The sequence below is a fragment of the Silene latifolia genome, chromosome 1 (genome assembly GCF_048544455.1).
Source record: "Silene latifolia isolate original U9 population chromosome 1, ASM4854445v1, whole genome shotgun sequence".
Classification (NCBI taxonomy): Eukaryota; Viridiplantae; Streptophyta; class Magnoliopsida; order Caryophyllales; family Caryophyllaceae; genus Silene; species Silene latifolia.
Window position 1 is genome coordinate 147,212,850 of NC_133526.1, and position 15,306 is coordinate 147,228,155.

At 41.7% G+C, this 15,306-nt stretch overlaps 1 long non-coding RNA gene across 1 annotated transcript; it reads left to right on the plus strand.

Annotated features, from left to right (window-relative positions):
* Nucleotides 1–1,415: 1,415 nt before the first annotated feature.
* Nucleotides 1,416–3,829, plus strand: LOC141606273 (uncharacterized). Its single transcript, XR_012526645.1, has 3 exons — nt 1,416–1,616; nt 3,315–3,474; nt 3,687–3,829. It is a non-coding gene; the product is annotated as an uncharacterized LOC141606273 (long non-coding RNA).
* The last annotated feature ends 11,477 nt before the right edge of the window (nt 3,830–15,306 follow it).

Here is a 15,306-nt window from a genome sequence, read left to right on the forward strand (position 1 = left end):
CGAAGATAGAACTTACCAACAGTGCAACGAGAACTTATACGCAAGAATCACGACGATTACCCACACAATGACACTACGAAATGCTTAAGAGAAGGATTAGGGAATGATTTGGGTGTGAATAGGGTAACGTAGAAATGATAAAGCTTCTGAAATGATATTAGAAACTGACGCCGAAATCTAAAATACCCTAAACATTCCCTAATCAAACCGTCGAAATAACACTCCGCTAAACCGGACACTCGGTCGAGTAAGTGCATACTCGGCCGAGTGTCCACTACTCGGTCGAGTATTCACTATACTCGGCCGAGTATTCCTCGGCAGAACCAAAATAACCCACAGCCAAAGCACTACTCGGCCGAGTAGGCTCTACTCGGCCGAGTAGGCTCTACTCGGCCGAGTAGGCTCTACTCGGTCGAGTAGTCACCAAGGAAAATCCGTAGTGTTACAATGTTCCCCCCTTAAAAACAACTTCGTCCCGAAGTTCACACTCTACTATACAAGCAAGCACAACACTACGTCACAAGACTATACCAATTACATAAGACAACTCCAAGGAACTATACAAGCACCACAACAAGTTACCACAAGACCATTTCCCGACTCGAACCAAACAAAGAAAAACAAACAAAACACCATCGCAACCATCTCCTACCCCCTAAAAAGACAACGGTTACGTCCCCGTAACCAAACATACCTGATCAAAAAGGTTAGGAAAACGTTCCCGCATAGTTTCCTCAGGTTCCCATGTGGCTTCCTCCACATTATGATTAGACCAAAGGACCTTGAGTAAGACCGTCTCACCATTCACTACTACAAAACTCGTTATGGACATCAGTCGATGGACATCGGATTATCTGTTAAACCGATGTACATAACATGCACATCGGTTGTTTGCAAAAAACTGATGTGCATATAATTATATGTACATCGGTTGCGTTAAAAAACACATGTCCAATATTTCTGATTTTAAAGGACATGTGATATTTAATAAAACCCATGTCTATATAAAAGTCATGGACATGGGACATTGCATTTAACCGATGTGCATCTAAAGTGAAAATTATAGGCGGCAAAAATATTTGCCTCACCGCCATCACTTATAATTTCGACTACATACATTCTTCCCCAAACACTACAAGAAACACGCATTTTTGAGGCCGCTTTTTTGAGTCCGACAGAAAAAACGGTCTCAAAATATAATTTGGAACTGAACCCAGTCTCAAAACTTTAAAATCGGTCTCAAATTTGTGACCGCCCCTAAAACAGTAAAATAGACTCAAAAATGTAAAAGTAGTATCAAAGTTGAGACCAATTATAATTTTTGAAAAAAAAAAAAAAAAAAAAATTCCTTCAAAAAAAATTATAATTTTTGGGACTATAATCGGTCTCAAACTAACCCGCTAGCGATATATGTTATGAGACCACCAACTTTGTTTCATTAATTTCATTATCCCTCACCTTCTCTCTTCGTTTCCCAAACCTGGCAATTACCACCCCCACCCACGCAACCATCGCACCCAACGCGCACGAGCACCGACGACTGCTACCCATGCGACCACCGGCGCCGATGACGGCGACTGCTACCCTACGCGAACAACCGATGTGAATCGAATTTGGTAAGAACCCTAATTTTCAACTTCAAATCGTTTATTTAATCATTTTACTAGCTGGACTTTCCTTCATTGTTAGGGTTTATGAAATGTTTATGTTCATTGATTTGTTTAATTATTTTAATTTAGTTTCTATTATTGAGTTGGCTTTGCAATTATGGTGGATTGAAAATGAATTATTTGTTGATAAGGTAATTTGGCTTTGCAATTATAGTCTAGCAGCCGAGTTACATCGTTAATTTGTTGGGGTTTGTTGATGAACATGAATTATTTTTTGATAGGGTAATTGCTACACTAAAAAATACGGAGTACATCTTTAATTTAGGGTTTGTCGATAAGGTAATTTGGTTGAGTAATGGATATTTTCACTAGTGTACATGGGGATAAATTGACCTTGTTGCTATAATTAAAACAACACAAACATCCAGCCAACCACCACGTTGACTCACTACACCACTCGCAGAGACTCGTGCACATCGGAGCTTTGCCCACCACCAGAGATTTGCCAACCACCCTCCCACCAACGGAGAGCCGTCCATCATTCACCCCCTCTTGTCGAATCGCCTAGATACACAAAGCACGCCCAGACCACGCATTCCCAGACACTGGTCCAACGGTCTTCGCCGGACATCTGCTGCACCACTGACTTCTCCTCCCTGTAATTTCTCCTTGGATATTAGGTATTATTTTATTCAATTCTCGTTATTTCTCTTTTTAGAGTTTCTATTGCAATTGGATGCTATAGATCTAATATGCAATGTATGATATAATTAATTATCCTGATTATATGATTAGTTATCCTGATTATATGATCAACAATTTTGTGTTTAGGACGGCAATTGATAGCTCTTGTAACTGTTGAGTTGGTGTAGTTAGTATATGTCGTGGACATTTGCATTTGGTGCTAGCATTTTCCAATTGTAGAGCATTATATAAAATCCCGTCAGCCCTACAACCATCTTCCTGAACCACATGATGGTCACTCTCTTATATTATTTGTTTTGGAAGATTGCTTCAAATTAAGTCAGTAAGGACGCGTATATCCGTCACAAGCTTGTAATGTGTCAAACATCACCCACATGGGTAGATAAGACAAAAGTAAGAGTGCCCTAGGATATCACAAATGACTTGTCTTTATCTACCAAAGTGAGTTTTATTTGATCCGTCACAAATGAGAATTTGTGAAATTAAGGTACGTATTGGGTAGGTGTGATGAATTGTGTCTCGGCTTACGATTTGATTCCTCATTTCCCATATCTACATATTTGTTTTTGACTGTCATAGTTTCTCATCAATTTTGATTAAAGTTACTTTTATTTGTGACGACACAATTAGCTGTCTCTCAATATAAAATGAAGGTGGAAGCGAACGGGTTATAAACAAATCTGAACTAGAGTTCATTTCTATCTATTCCTATGCCTCGTGTGAATAGTCTTACTCGAATTGAAAGAAATCCCTCCATTATGCTGTTTGCAATATTTAGAACTTACAAATTCTTCAGGGAGAAATCATTTTAATCTGTTATTTATACAGCAGTTCAGGTTTGTGATGACTTTTAGTTCCCAATTCCAATTTATTTGTACTATTGTAATCGACTTGAAGCATCTATCCTTCTACATGAGTGAATTTTAATGTGCTTATTTTTTTATATTATCGGACTATTTAGCAGGCTTTCTGGTTGAATTGGTTCTGTTTTGATGACAGGTGATGAGATTTGTGCACTATGCTTGTAGATTGGGGATCCAAGGTCCTTTTAGTTGGATTTTTCTTTCTCAGCCTTGCATCAGACTATGAACTTCCTTAAAAGCTTGTTGAATAGTTTAATGCTGGTCCAAAACCCGTTTATGTTGGTTTCGGTAGCCTGGTAAGCCTATCTCACTAACTGCAAATGTTATGCATGTTGTCAAGTACCAGACACCATCGTTGGAGTGTGGTAATGTGCAAGAATTTAGTATGTGTTTATTGACAATCAGACATATGAACCATTTAGCATCAACCCTTCCTAAGGTTCTTTGGCTGTTTTATTTATCTTACAAAGAGTTGACATTTAATTACGGTTGTTTTGATAATGTTCAGTATAATCAAGAGCCTTAGAAAATGACTCGGATAGTTATGACTCGGATAGTTGTTGACGCACTGGAAAGAACTGCACTAAGGGGCATCATTAACAAGGGCTAGGGTGGCTTGGGTTAAATTGTAAGGTTTTTCCCTTCTCTTTTCTCATTTGGCGGATCAAACCTATCACTAATGTTGCTGTGAGGGCAGAAAGAGCTTTATCTATTTTTTTTATGTCACAGGTGGCTGAACCAAAGGAATCTATATACATATTGAAAAAATGTGCCCCGACCTTGTTTAGGATCCGCAGATTCAGGTAAGTGTATTGCTAGTAGTTGTGATACTTAAAATACAGTAATGTATGTGTCTCGTTAGTTATATAGGATCTTCTATGTTGATATTTTGTTTTCTTGTTAACTTTGTTGTGTTGAACCAGATTCTCTTCGTAATATGCCCAATGGGAGATGAGCAAATTTGAGGCTGCCAAGTAGTCTTGTCTCTTCGGCCTTTTTTTTTAAACAATTAGTTAGTTTACATATCGGTTTATATTTTTGTATAGGTTAGTCATCTAAGTAAATTTGACACATTATGTAGATGAAAATTTTTTGTAATTGGCTTTGGATAACCGATTGATTGTATACAGATATTTTTTGTTGATTATGGAATCATTTTGCATTGTCATCATGTGTACGACTAATATGGGCAACAGCGTAATATTTTTTTTTTATAAAAAATAATATTTATAGACATCGGATTTTTGCAAAAACCTGATGTCCATTGATCAAATAGACATCGGTTTTCTTAAAAATCTGATGTCCATTGATCAAATAGACATCAGTTTTCCTAAAAATCCGATGTCCATTGATCAAATAGACATCAGTTTTCCTAAAAATCCGATGTGCAAATTTTAATGGACATCGGTTTAAAATCCGATGTCCATTAATCTACAATGGACATGACCAAACTCTACATCGGTTGTGTATCCGATGTCCATATAGTGAAAAGTCCGATGTCCATCACAAGTTTTGTAGTAGTGATTCCGGGTCTTACGAACCTTGCGATCAAGAATCTCCTTAGGAATCTCGGCATAGGACAAGGATTCATCAAGTTCGATGTTCTCCATCTCGAGGATATGCGACGGATCACTCACATACTTCCGGAGTTGAGATACATGAAAAACATTGTGCACCCTATCCAAAGCTGGTGGTAAAGCTAACCTGTAGGCTACCTCTCCAACACGGTCCAAAATTTCATAAGGACCTATAAACTTTTGGCTTAGCTTACCCTTTTTCCCAAACCTCATAACACCTCGCATAGGTGACACTTTCAAAAGAACCTTGTCACCTACCGCAAACTTAATGTCCCTGCGGTGTAAGTCAGCGTAGCTCTTCTGGCGATCTTGAGCTGCTCTCATCTTTTGGCGAATCAACTGGATTTGCTCAACCATATCTTGAACCAGTTGTGGCCCTAAAACCACTGCCTCGGAACTATTATCCCAACAAACTGGACTTCGGCATTTTCGGCCATACAAAGCTTCAAAAGGTGCCATCCCAATGCTTGTATGATAACTATTATTGTATGAAAACTCGATCAAATCAAGTCTGTCTTCCCAACTGCCCCCAAAGTCCATAACACATGCCCATAGCATGTCTTCTAAGGTCTTGATGGTCCGTTCTGTCTGACCATCGGTTGCCGGATGAAAAGCTGTACTCATTTTCAACGTTGTACCCATCAACTCTTGCAGTTCTTGCCAAAACTTTGATATAAACCTCGCATCACGATCAGAAACGATATCTTTCGGGATACCATGTAACCGAACCACATGCTTTTTGTAACCCAATGCCAACTGCATCTTAGACCAAGTATCCTTCATGGGAACGAAATGGGCTGACTTGGTTAACCGATCCACAATCACCCAAATCATGTTGTTACCTTGTTGTGACTTAGGTAGCCCCACAATGAAGTCCATGGAGATCGACTCCCACTTCCACTCGGGCACGGTCAAAGACCGAATCTTACCTTGGGGTCTCCTTTGTTCACCTTTGACCCTTTGGCAGGTCAAACATCTAGCCACAAACTCAGCTACATCCCTCTTTATGTTCGGCCACCAAAAAGTCTTCTTAAGGTCTCTGTAAAGCTTATCACCACCCGGGTGAACTGAATAAGGAGTGCAATGAGCCTCTGACAAGATCATTCTCCTTAACTCCGCATCGTCAGGAACACACCATCTCCCATCAAAACGAACACTCCCATCTGGATGTATAGAGAACCTGGAAGCTGCTCCACTCTCTACCTTTGACTTCCACTCCTTGATCTTAGGATCAAGCTCTTGCTTACTTTTGATGTTTTCATACAACTCTGGCTCGATCGTCAAATCCCCGATGGTGTCCCCTCTCGAATCATAAAGATCCCCAAACTAGACATCTCATCTCTCAACTTCAGCAAGGACATAGATGTACATAGCGAATGAACGCTCTTCCTACTCAATGCATCTGCAATGACATTAGCCTTACCCTCGTGATAGATGATCTCCATATCATAGTCTCCAATCAGCTCCATCCACCGTCTCTGTCGCATGTTAAGCTCCTTCTGAGTGTAGATATACTTTAAACTCTTATGATCCGAGAACACCTTAAAAGTTGCGCCATAAAGGCAGTGCCTCCAAATCTAAGAGCGAACACAACTGCACCCAGCTCCAGATCATGAGTAGGGTAGTTCTCCTCATATTGCTTCAGCTGCCTCGAAGCATAGGCTATCACTCTCCCTCCCTGCATCAAGACACAACCAAGACCGTTCTTTGAAGCGTCGGTATAGACCTCAAAGTTCTCACAACCCTCTGGCAAGGCTAGGATAGGAGCTGTGGTCAAGCGTTCCTTTAAGGTCTGAAACGCCATTTCACAACTCTCATCCCAAACAAATCTAACTTCCTTCCTCATCAAGGATGTCATAGGCCGCGCTATGGTAGAGAAATCTTTCACAAATCTCCTGTAGTAGCCGGCAAGGCCTAAGAAACTCCGAATCTCAGCAACATTCTTCGGCGATTCCCACTTGGTAACGACCTCAATCTTACTAGGATCCACAGATACCCCCTTCTTAGATATTACATGACCCAGAAAAGCCACTTCCTCTAACCAGAACTCACACTTGGATAACTTGGCATAGAGCTGATTTTCTCTCAAGGTCTGCAGAACTATCCTCAAGTGCTCTTCATGCTCTTCCTTAGTCTTAGAATAAACTAGGATATCGTCGATGAAAACAACGACAAACCTATCCAAAAACAGTGTAAAGATCCGGTTCATCAAATCCATAAAAGCTGCTGGCGCATTGGTCAACCCAAAAGGCATCACCACGTACTCGTAGTGACCATAACGAGATCGGAATGCTGTTTTAGGAATATCCTCATCTGCTATCCTCACCGATGATACCCCGACCTCGCATCAATCTTAGAGAACACGCCCGCTCCACTTAGGCCGATCGAACAAATCATCAATCCTCGGCAACGGATACTTATTTTTCACTGTGACCCGATTGAGCTCTCTGTAATCAATGCACAGTCTCATACTCCCATCTTTCTTCTTTACAAAAAGAACTGGGGCTCCCCACGGTGACACACTAGGCCTGATATAACCCTTTCCCAACAACTCATGTATCTGCTTTTTCAACTCTGCCAACTCTTTAGGTGCCATACGGTAAGGTGCTTTAGATATAGGACCCGTTCCCGGCTTAAGCTCCACGCTGAAATCGATATCCCTCTTGGGAGGCAAACTCGGTATTTCCTCAGGAAAGACATCTTCGAATTCTTTCACCACGGAAATCTCAGAAGCTGTCGGCGGCTCTACTCGGTGATCTCTCACATGACAAAGAATTAAGGGACACTTCTTCCTTAAACATGATTTTAAGGTCATCACAGCTATAAACCTACACTTAGACTTTACCACAAGCCCTCTATAGGCCACCCTAACACCCTTGGGACCCTTTAAAGACACTCTCTTTTGTCGACAGTCTATCATGGCATCATACTTACCTAGCCAATCCATCCCGACAATCACCTCAAACCCATCCTTAGGAAACTCTAACAGGTCTACTGGTAGATCTACCCCGCCAATCACCATAGATATGCCCTTATATAACTTGAGACACGACACAGACTCCCCTGAAGGTATGAACACATCATCTTTTACAACCTCAAACTTTCCCAAACCCATAGACACAGCATGACTTTTAGACACAAAAGAATGTGTAGCCCCGGAATCAAACAAAACAAAGGACGGTACATTATTAACAAGAAAGGTACCGGTAACTACATGAGCATCATCTTGTGCTTCCTGCTTGTCCATCATGAAGAGCTTTCCACTGTTTTTCTGTCCTCCACCCTGTACTGAAGCATTGGAGGTACTTGGCTTAGCTGCCGAATCCTGAGTGACGCTGTTATTCTGGCGCTGATAAGATCCACCACCACCGCGGTTGTAACCGCCCTGGTTACCCTGTCCACCTCTATTGCCCCATGAACCTCCCGGTCGGTTGCTAGCAAAACTCTGAGTCGGCCCCTGAGAAAAATTCCCTGATCGAGCTCCTGAACCATTGTCGGGCTTGTAGCTCGTGCATTCCCGCCTCTTGTGGCATATACCACCACAGTTGAAAAATGTAAGGTTGGTGTTGTCACTTACAGCCCGACCCCCATTCTTTCCCCAGCCACGAGAACCTCCAGAGAAACCAGCTCCACTAGAAAAAGTCTTAGCATGGTTGAAATTCCCTTTCTTGTTGGTTGGTCGATCGTTGTTCCCGCCATCACCTTCCTCTTTTTTCTCGTAGCAGATCCTCTCCTCGATCTCTCTTGAGAGATCCACCATTCTCTCACTTGACCCGCTCTCGAGATACACTTCCTTGAGGTCGTAGCAACCCCACCGGCATACGACTCACGATCTTAGCAGATAAACCCCTCTCAAAATGGAGAGCCAAACCTCTTTGCCCGAGCTGCATATCCTCAACATAACGAGATAGCTCCAAAAACCGATGATAGTAATCAGTGACTGTCATCTCCTCAGTCATGGTGAAAGAATCAAAGTCGGATCTCATCTTGTGTCGGATATGCTCCGCACAAATCGCTCTCTCATAGCATTCTTCAACCTGGACCACGGAATAGCCCCTTCCGCCTGGTAGTAAGCTCTAGCATCATCCTTGACATTCTGCCACCAAATTGCAGCTTCTCCTCTTAGGTAGTACACTACCTGCTCAACAATCATGTCCTCGGGGCACTTAACCATTTCCATGAGAGCTTCAATCTCACGGTGCCACTTCTCGAGCAGCTTTGGTTCACCTACCCCGTCATATGTGGGAGGGTGGAAACGAGCAATGTTGATGCTAAGCTGGGTTGCATCCATCGTCTTCTCGTTCCCTTTTCCCACATTTTTGAGAGCTTCAAGGAGAGCCTCTTGTTGCTCAATCATGCGAGCAACCTCATCAAGAGTCATCTCTGAAGCTTGGATCTGCGCGGGAGTTCTTTTGGGCGGCATTTTGAGCTGATAAGAATGAAAGAAACGTAAACACCTGCTCAAAATTTAACACTCTTCCGCCATAAGAACACTCGGCCGAGTATACATCATACTCGGTCGAGTAAAGATAACTCGGTCGAGTATCCTCCCAGATACTCGGTCGAGTATCGACTCCAGAAGAGAACGTCAAAGCACAAAAACAACACTCGGTCGAGTGTAACAACACTCGGCCGAGTGAACACTACTCGGTCGAGTATACGTTAATACTCGGTCGAGTTATCACAAACAGTAGCGACTGCTACTTTCCATCAAACAACACTCGGTCGAGTTCTTGGCTACTCGGCCGAGTACTCCATACTCGGTCGAGTACCTGCCCTGCTCGGCCGAGTTACGCTATAAACAGGTTTATAGATTACGATTCCCCTATCATGCTCACTATTCCCGCAGCAAATACATAAGGACTTAAAAGCCATGTTATAATCACGTCAGCATGCAATGCATATATTAAAAACTTTAATACCATATTGTAACCATATCAGCATCCAATTTGCACATATGCTAAATCCAACATTGAAATCACAACCCGTTTCATCTACCACTCCTCCCATCACAACAATTAAGAACTTTAACACACATATTTGCAACTATCGACTTTTACCAACATGCATCTTCACATACGTGCACATACAAAGCCTAGCTCTCATCACACTCCCCCACGTTACCGGCTCGAGTTAGTAAGGGCCAATGTGCGACTCCGGGACGTCTCCCGAGTCTTTGCGGTAGCTCCAAACAACTCTCCCCGGGTTCATTTTATTTAGACTCCCTAGGTTCATTAAATTCATTTGTTTAGGTGCCGGAATCTTTAGCTCTGATACCACTTTGTAACACCCCCTCATACCAATGTGCCTTACCAGGACCACCCTACCATGAAAGTGCGTACCATCTCGGTTGCCCGAGGTTAGTAAATACCAAAAGCGTCTGAATTGAGCACTATTATTAAAATACTGTGAAATGTAAAGTTTACAATATCCAAAACCAACTACTGTTTAACAAAATACAACTTCAAAGTCTTAACATTAAAGGAAAATCCACTAAGACTCAGGTGGTGATGCTATGACTCGTGGTGGCAAATCTCCTAAGATAATCCCCAAGCTCTCACTAGCAATACCTGTCAAGCCTGCTCACCATCCCCGAATGGATCACCGCAGATTCCACAAATAACAACGGGGTCAGTATTACTCAACAAATAAGACAAACAAATGCAATAAACGTCTGATTATCACCAATTCCCAATCATCCATGCTCACATAGTAACCGGCTACACACCAAAGTGTGTAGCCCTGCCAGATTACCCATCGCAACAGATAATCCTCGCCGCCAGTGGGTAACCGCAGCCGATCCCACCTAGTCCAGCTCCTCAACGAGCGACAACAATCCCTGTCCCTTAATGTGCACATCCCCTTCCGTGGCGGGTTCCACGGAGGGCGAACTAGGGTGTGAAGCCACTCCCGCAAGTGACTCCACCACAACCACAATCACATGACATCACAGTCATCTCAATCCCCTCAAACCAACAATGTCACAAAACCTCCATACTACGATGATCAGTAGATACGATAATTACAACAACATGTCATGCAAAGCACAGTAAACTGAGTAGGGAAACCCTACCTTAGCAATCAACAGCAGTATGCAACACGAACAATCAAAAAGGCTCCTCTACGAAGTTTTCTCCTATACAATGATCATGCAACACGATTACACTTTGTACAATTCCCAAAATCTTATTCTCATATAAATGTACAGTAATCCACAAAAGTACAAGTAATCACGAAGATAGAACTTACCAACAGTGCAACGAGAACTTATACGCAAGAATCACGACGATTACCCACACAATAACACTACGAAATGCTTAAGAGAAGGATTAGGGAATGATTTGGGTGTGAATAGGGTAACGTAGAAATGATAAAGCTTTTGAAATGATATTAGAAACTGACGCGGAAATCTAAAATACCCTAAACATTCCCTAATCAAACCGTCGAAATAACACTCCGCTAAACCGGACACTCGGTCGAGTAAGTGCATACTCGGCCGAGTGTCCAATACTCGGTCGAGTATTCACTATACTCGGCCGAGTATTCCTCGGCAGAACCAAAATAACCCACAGCCAAAGCACTACTCGGCCGAGTAGGCTCTACTCGGTCGAGTAGGCTCTACTCGGTCGAGTAGTCACCAAGGAAAATCCGTAGTGTTACAACAATGATCCCCACGAGCAGACCTGAGCTCGTGGGGACTGAGAAAGAGACACAAAGTGAAAATTTGCTCTGGAGAAGAATCTGCCCGAACCGACATTAGCCCGAGCGTCCCTCATCTCAGGTCGCTCGACCTCAGCTCAGGTCGTGGGACTTGGAAGCACTTATAATTGTTAACATTGTACTGGACAAAAATCTGCCCGTCTCGAGCCCAATCTGGGCGAGCCTAACAGAAATCCGCCCGACTTGTCTCCAAGTCGCCCGTCCCCAAAGCCAAGCAGGATTTTAAATTTTCACTGCATAAAAATCCGCCCGACTCGACCCCAATCCGCCCGTCTTCCCCTGATACATAAACAAAACACGAGACTCTTCTTCATTCCTCATTTCATTTCCTTTCTTCAAACACAAACATAATAATTTCTCTCACTTCAACCTTCAATCCCCTCATCCAAAAACAATAATATCTCATTAAATTCACCAAAATCAAACCCAAACTTGCTATCAAAAACAAATCACTCCTTTATCAACAATAAGACCATTCAAACATCAATTTCTTCACAAAATCAATCATATTTTCTAGGGTTAGAAGTAAATCCAAAATTCCTAAATTAATTGGGCATTCCATTGAAATTAGAAGAAGAAAGGAGCATTAAAGCATAAACTTGGTTTGTTGATACTAATTTGAAAGGAGAATAGTCATGGCAAGGACTAAAGGAGGCATCAAGGCAATAAAAACGCCAACTTTATCTAAAAGACAACTAGCTCGTGTATCAAAGGCATTGGTCTTGGTTCAACAAAGGGAGCAAGCTTCGGTAACCGTCAATGCTATCAAGGAAGCTACTAATTCTATCCCGGAGGTGGAATAATTGAAAAAGTATCCGGAGGTAACTTTCCTTTCTGATAAACATAGGTTTGTATTTGAATCCCTAGCCAAGAAAAAGATTCTAGTTACAAAATTTGTATGTCAAGATGCTTTGAGTAAATTGGGTGTCCTTGAGCAAACAACGACATTCTTCGAGTCTATGAGGTTATCCGCCCTCTTTGAAATGAATGAATTGACATACCCCTCTTTAACATTGGAATTCATTAGTTCCTTGAGGGAGTGTAAAATTGAGGCTCGAGACTATGTCGAATTCCGCCTCGAGAATAAGAGTAGAACAATGCATAAAAGTGATTTTGGTAAAGTGTTTGGGCTTAAGGAAGATAGCCGGTTCATCAAGAAGCCTTTTGAGTTTGATGCCAAACCCCTTTGGGAAGCCATATCCGGTCGCGATTTTTCTACTTTCCAGGAGTGCCATACCTTGTACATTCATCATCCGGGTACTAGGTACTGGCACAAGTTCGTAGCTAACACTTTGATTGTTAGAAAGGAAGCCAATCACTTAACCGAATTAGACTTTGTCTACCTTGAGTCCTTTTTTAATGTTGGTGGGAAGTCCAAAAGTGGGTATAATGTTCTTCACCTATTGATCAAGAGATGGTTGGACATTGATAATGGTAAAGATGGCGCGGCTTTCATTGTTAATAAAGGCTTAGCGACGAGATTGGCAAGGCATTTTAATCCGGATTTCAACAAAGATAACACTTATAAATCGGTTAAAGGAAGTCACCTTCTTGATATGAGCAATCTAATCCACAAGTTTCAATGGTTCAAGCATGAAAACTTAGACCATAAGTATGAGTGGCTCATCAAGGAAGCCAATTCAATTGTCCTACCAAGCAAGATTTATCGCATCTCCACCCGCCGAACCAACTACCTAATTCCCGTTTCCGAAAGTGCCGAGCGCATCATCAAGCAACAACAAAATCCAAGTGAAGAGCCATCCTCCTCCATAGTTACACCATCTTATCCCTTTTCCTACCATGAGTTCAAACCGAGTGATGTTACGGTGGGCAATGGCTATTTCACGCAATTAATGCAACATATGCATAAGGAAGCATACAATGATCGGGTGAATGCCTACTACGCCCAATATCCACCCCTTTTACATCTTGCTAGGCAAGGACTCCTTGATCCTTCGAGTTCTTTGCCAAATTGGGTGGATAGGAAAGTGTTCTTTCCTAATGCTTCTCAAGATGAAGAATGGGATGATCGGGAAACAAGTTGATGAGCGTGTCGTTGTACGCCCTCAAACACATTTATACCCAACTATTAACATAGAAAGCAAGTCGGGGTCGATCCACGGGACGGGGGTACTCAAATCGTTCAATCTAATTATGGTTGCACTTAGGGTTGTCACAATTGATTTGGGTTTGAAGATTATAAACTATTGTAAGCAATAAAGTGAAACAAGCAATAAAGCAAATAAAGATGTAAACAAATAATAAAGGATACTAGGATGTCATGAGATCATAGGGGAATCATGGTGAGATATCATAAATGAGTTATATAGAAGCAAGCAATTTATTATTGTTGGAATTAAGTTAGTTCATGTCATATAATTCATAAGAAGATTTGGGTCCCGGAACCGAGTCATTTATCACTTTACAACACCTACAAATCGACTTAATTCTTCCTATTAAACTACATTCATGATAAACCAAATCCTAGGTAAACTTACGTCTTAGAGCCGAGTCGGTTAAGACTTTACAACACCTACAAGTCGACTTGGGTTTTCCCTAATCAACTCTATGCTTGGTCTAATAAGGCTTGAGTTGGTTTATATCTTACAAGCCTCAATGAAAAGATAAGGGATGGTAAAAAAATGCAAGGTTTCATAGTCTAGCATTTCATCAAACATAACATGTGCATAAGTTGAAGAACAATAAGCAAGCATTCATATGAACTCAAGGAGCATAAATTTATCCCATGATTAACTCCCCTAATCCCCCACTAATCCTAGTTAGGTAGTAATTACTCACTCATTATCATGGAAGACATGTTATCGATGGTGTCAATCATCACAACAAGTACAAACATGATTAAAGAGTAAGGAAATAAACAATAAAGAGTAAAGAGTAAAGAGTAAAGAGACTATACCAAACTTAAGATGAACAATTGGAAAGAAAAGAATAATAGAAGAAAACTTGATTGATTGATGAAGAGTTGTCAATTCTCCAAATAATAACCCAATAATCTTCAATTACCCAATAATAAACTTGAACAATAATTAAGGAAAGATTAATGTGGAATGATTGAGATTAATCTATTCTAATCTACTGCTAAACAAATCTAAGGAAAGTTTGCCTCCACTAAGAGGGCTTAGTTCTAATCTAAGAGGTCTTGGTCTTTTGATTATTACAAATGGAGTATATATAGTGGTACATCATTAGGTTAAGCAAGAGTAGATTAGTAAATAATATTCTTAAGTGTTGAATAGAGCTTTGTAAGTCCCGAGGGAAATGCGCGGATCATGTAGCAACTCTTAAGAAGATCCGCGCGGATTGGCTTGAAGCACGACTTGTCCTTTGAGAGGGATCCGCTCGGACTGGGCATCGGGACGCCCGGCTCCAGGTCTGGGATGCTCGTCCTGAGCTCGCGATGCGCGGATCCTCTTACAATAATTTCTGAAATGGCAAAGCAGCTCAGGACGCGCGGATTGAGTTCGGGACGCGCGGATCCTGGGACAGCTTGTCTATTTGAGCTCGGATTGTAAAACGGACGTCATTTCCTCATCCGGACTCCTATTGGAGTGATTCAAAAGCCTAGACCACTTGATTTTTTAACGTCGTTTCATCTAGCATATTTTCAGAGCCAAACAAGCAACTATTGGTTTGGTTCCGAGCAATTTCTTCTTGTAATGGCTTTCTTCTCGTCATCCTTGCTTTTAAGCCTATCATCCTTCTATATACTCTTTGTTCCTACATCCTTGGTCATCATTCTTGCCTCCTTTTCATACTAGTCCATCCAAGATCGTCAACAAGCTTCCAAATATGCACGGGAGACGGGAATTC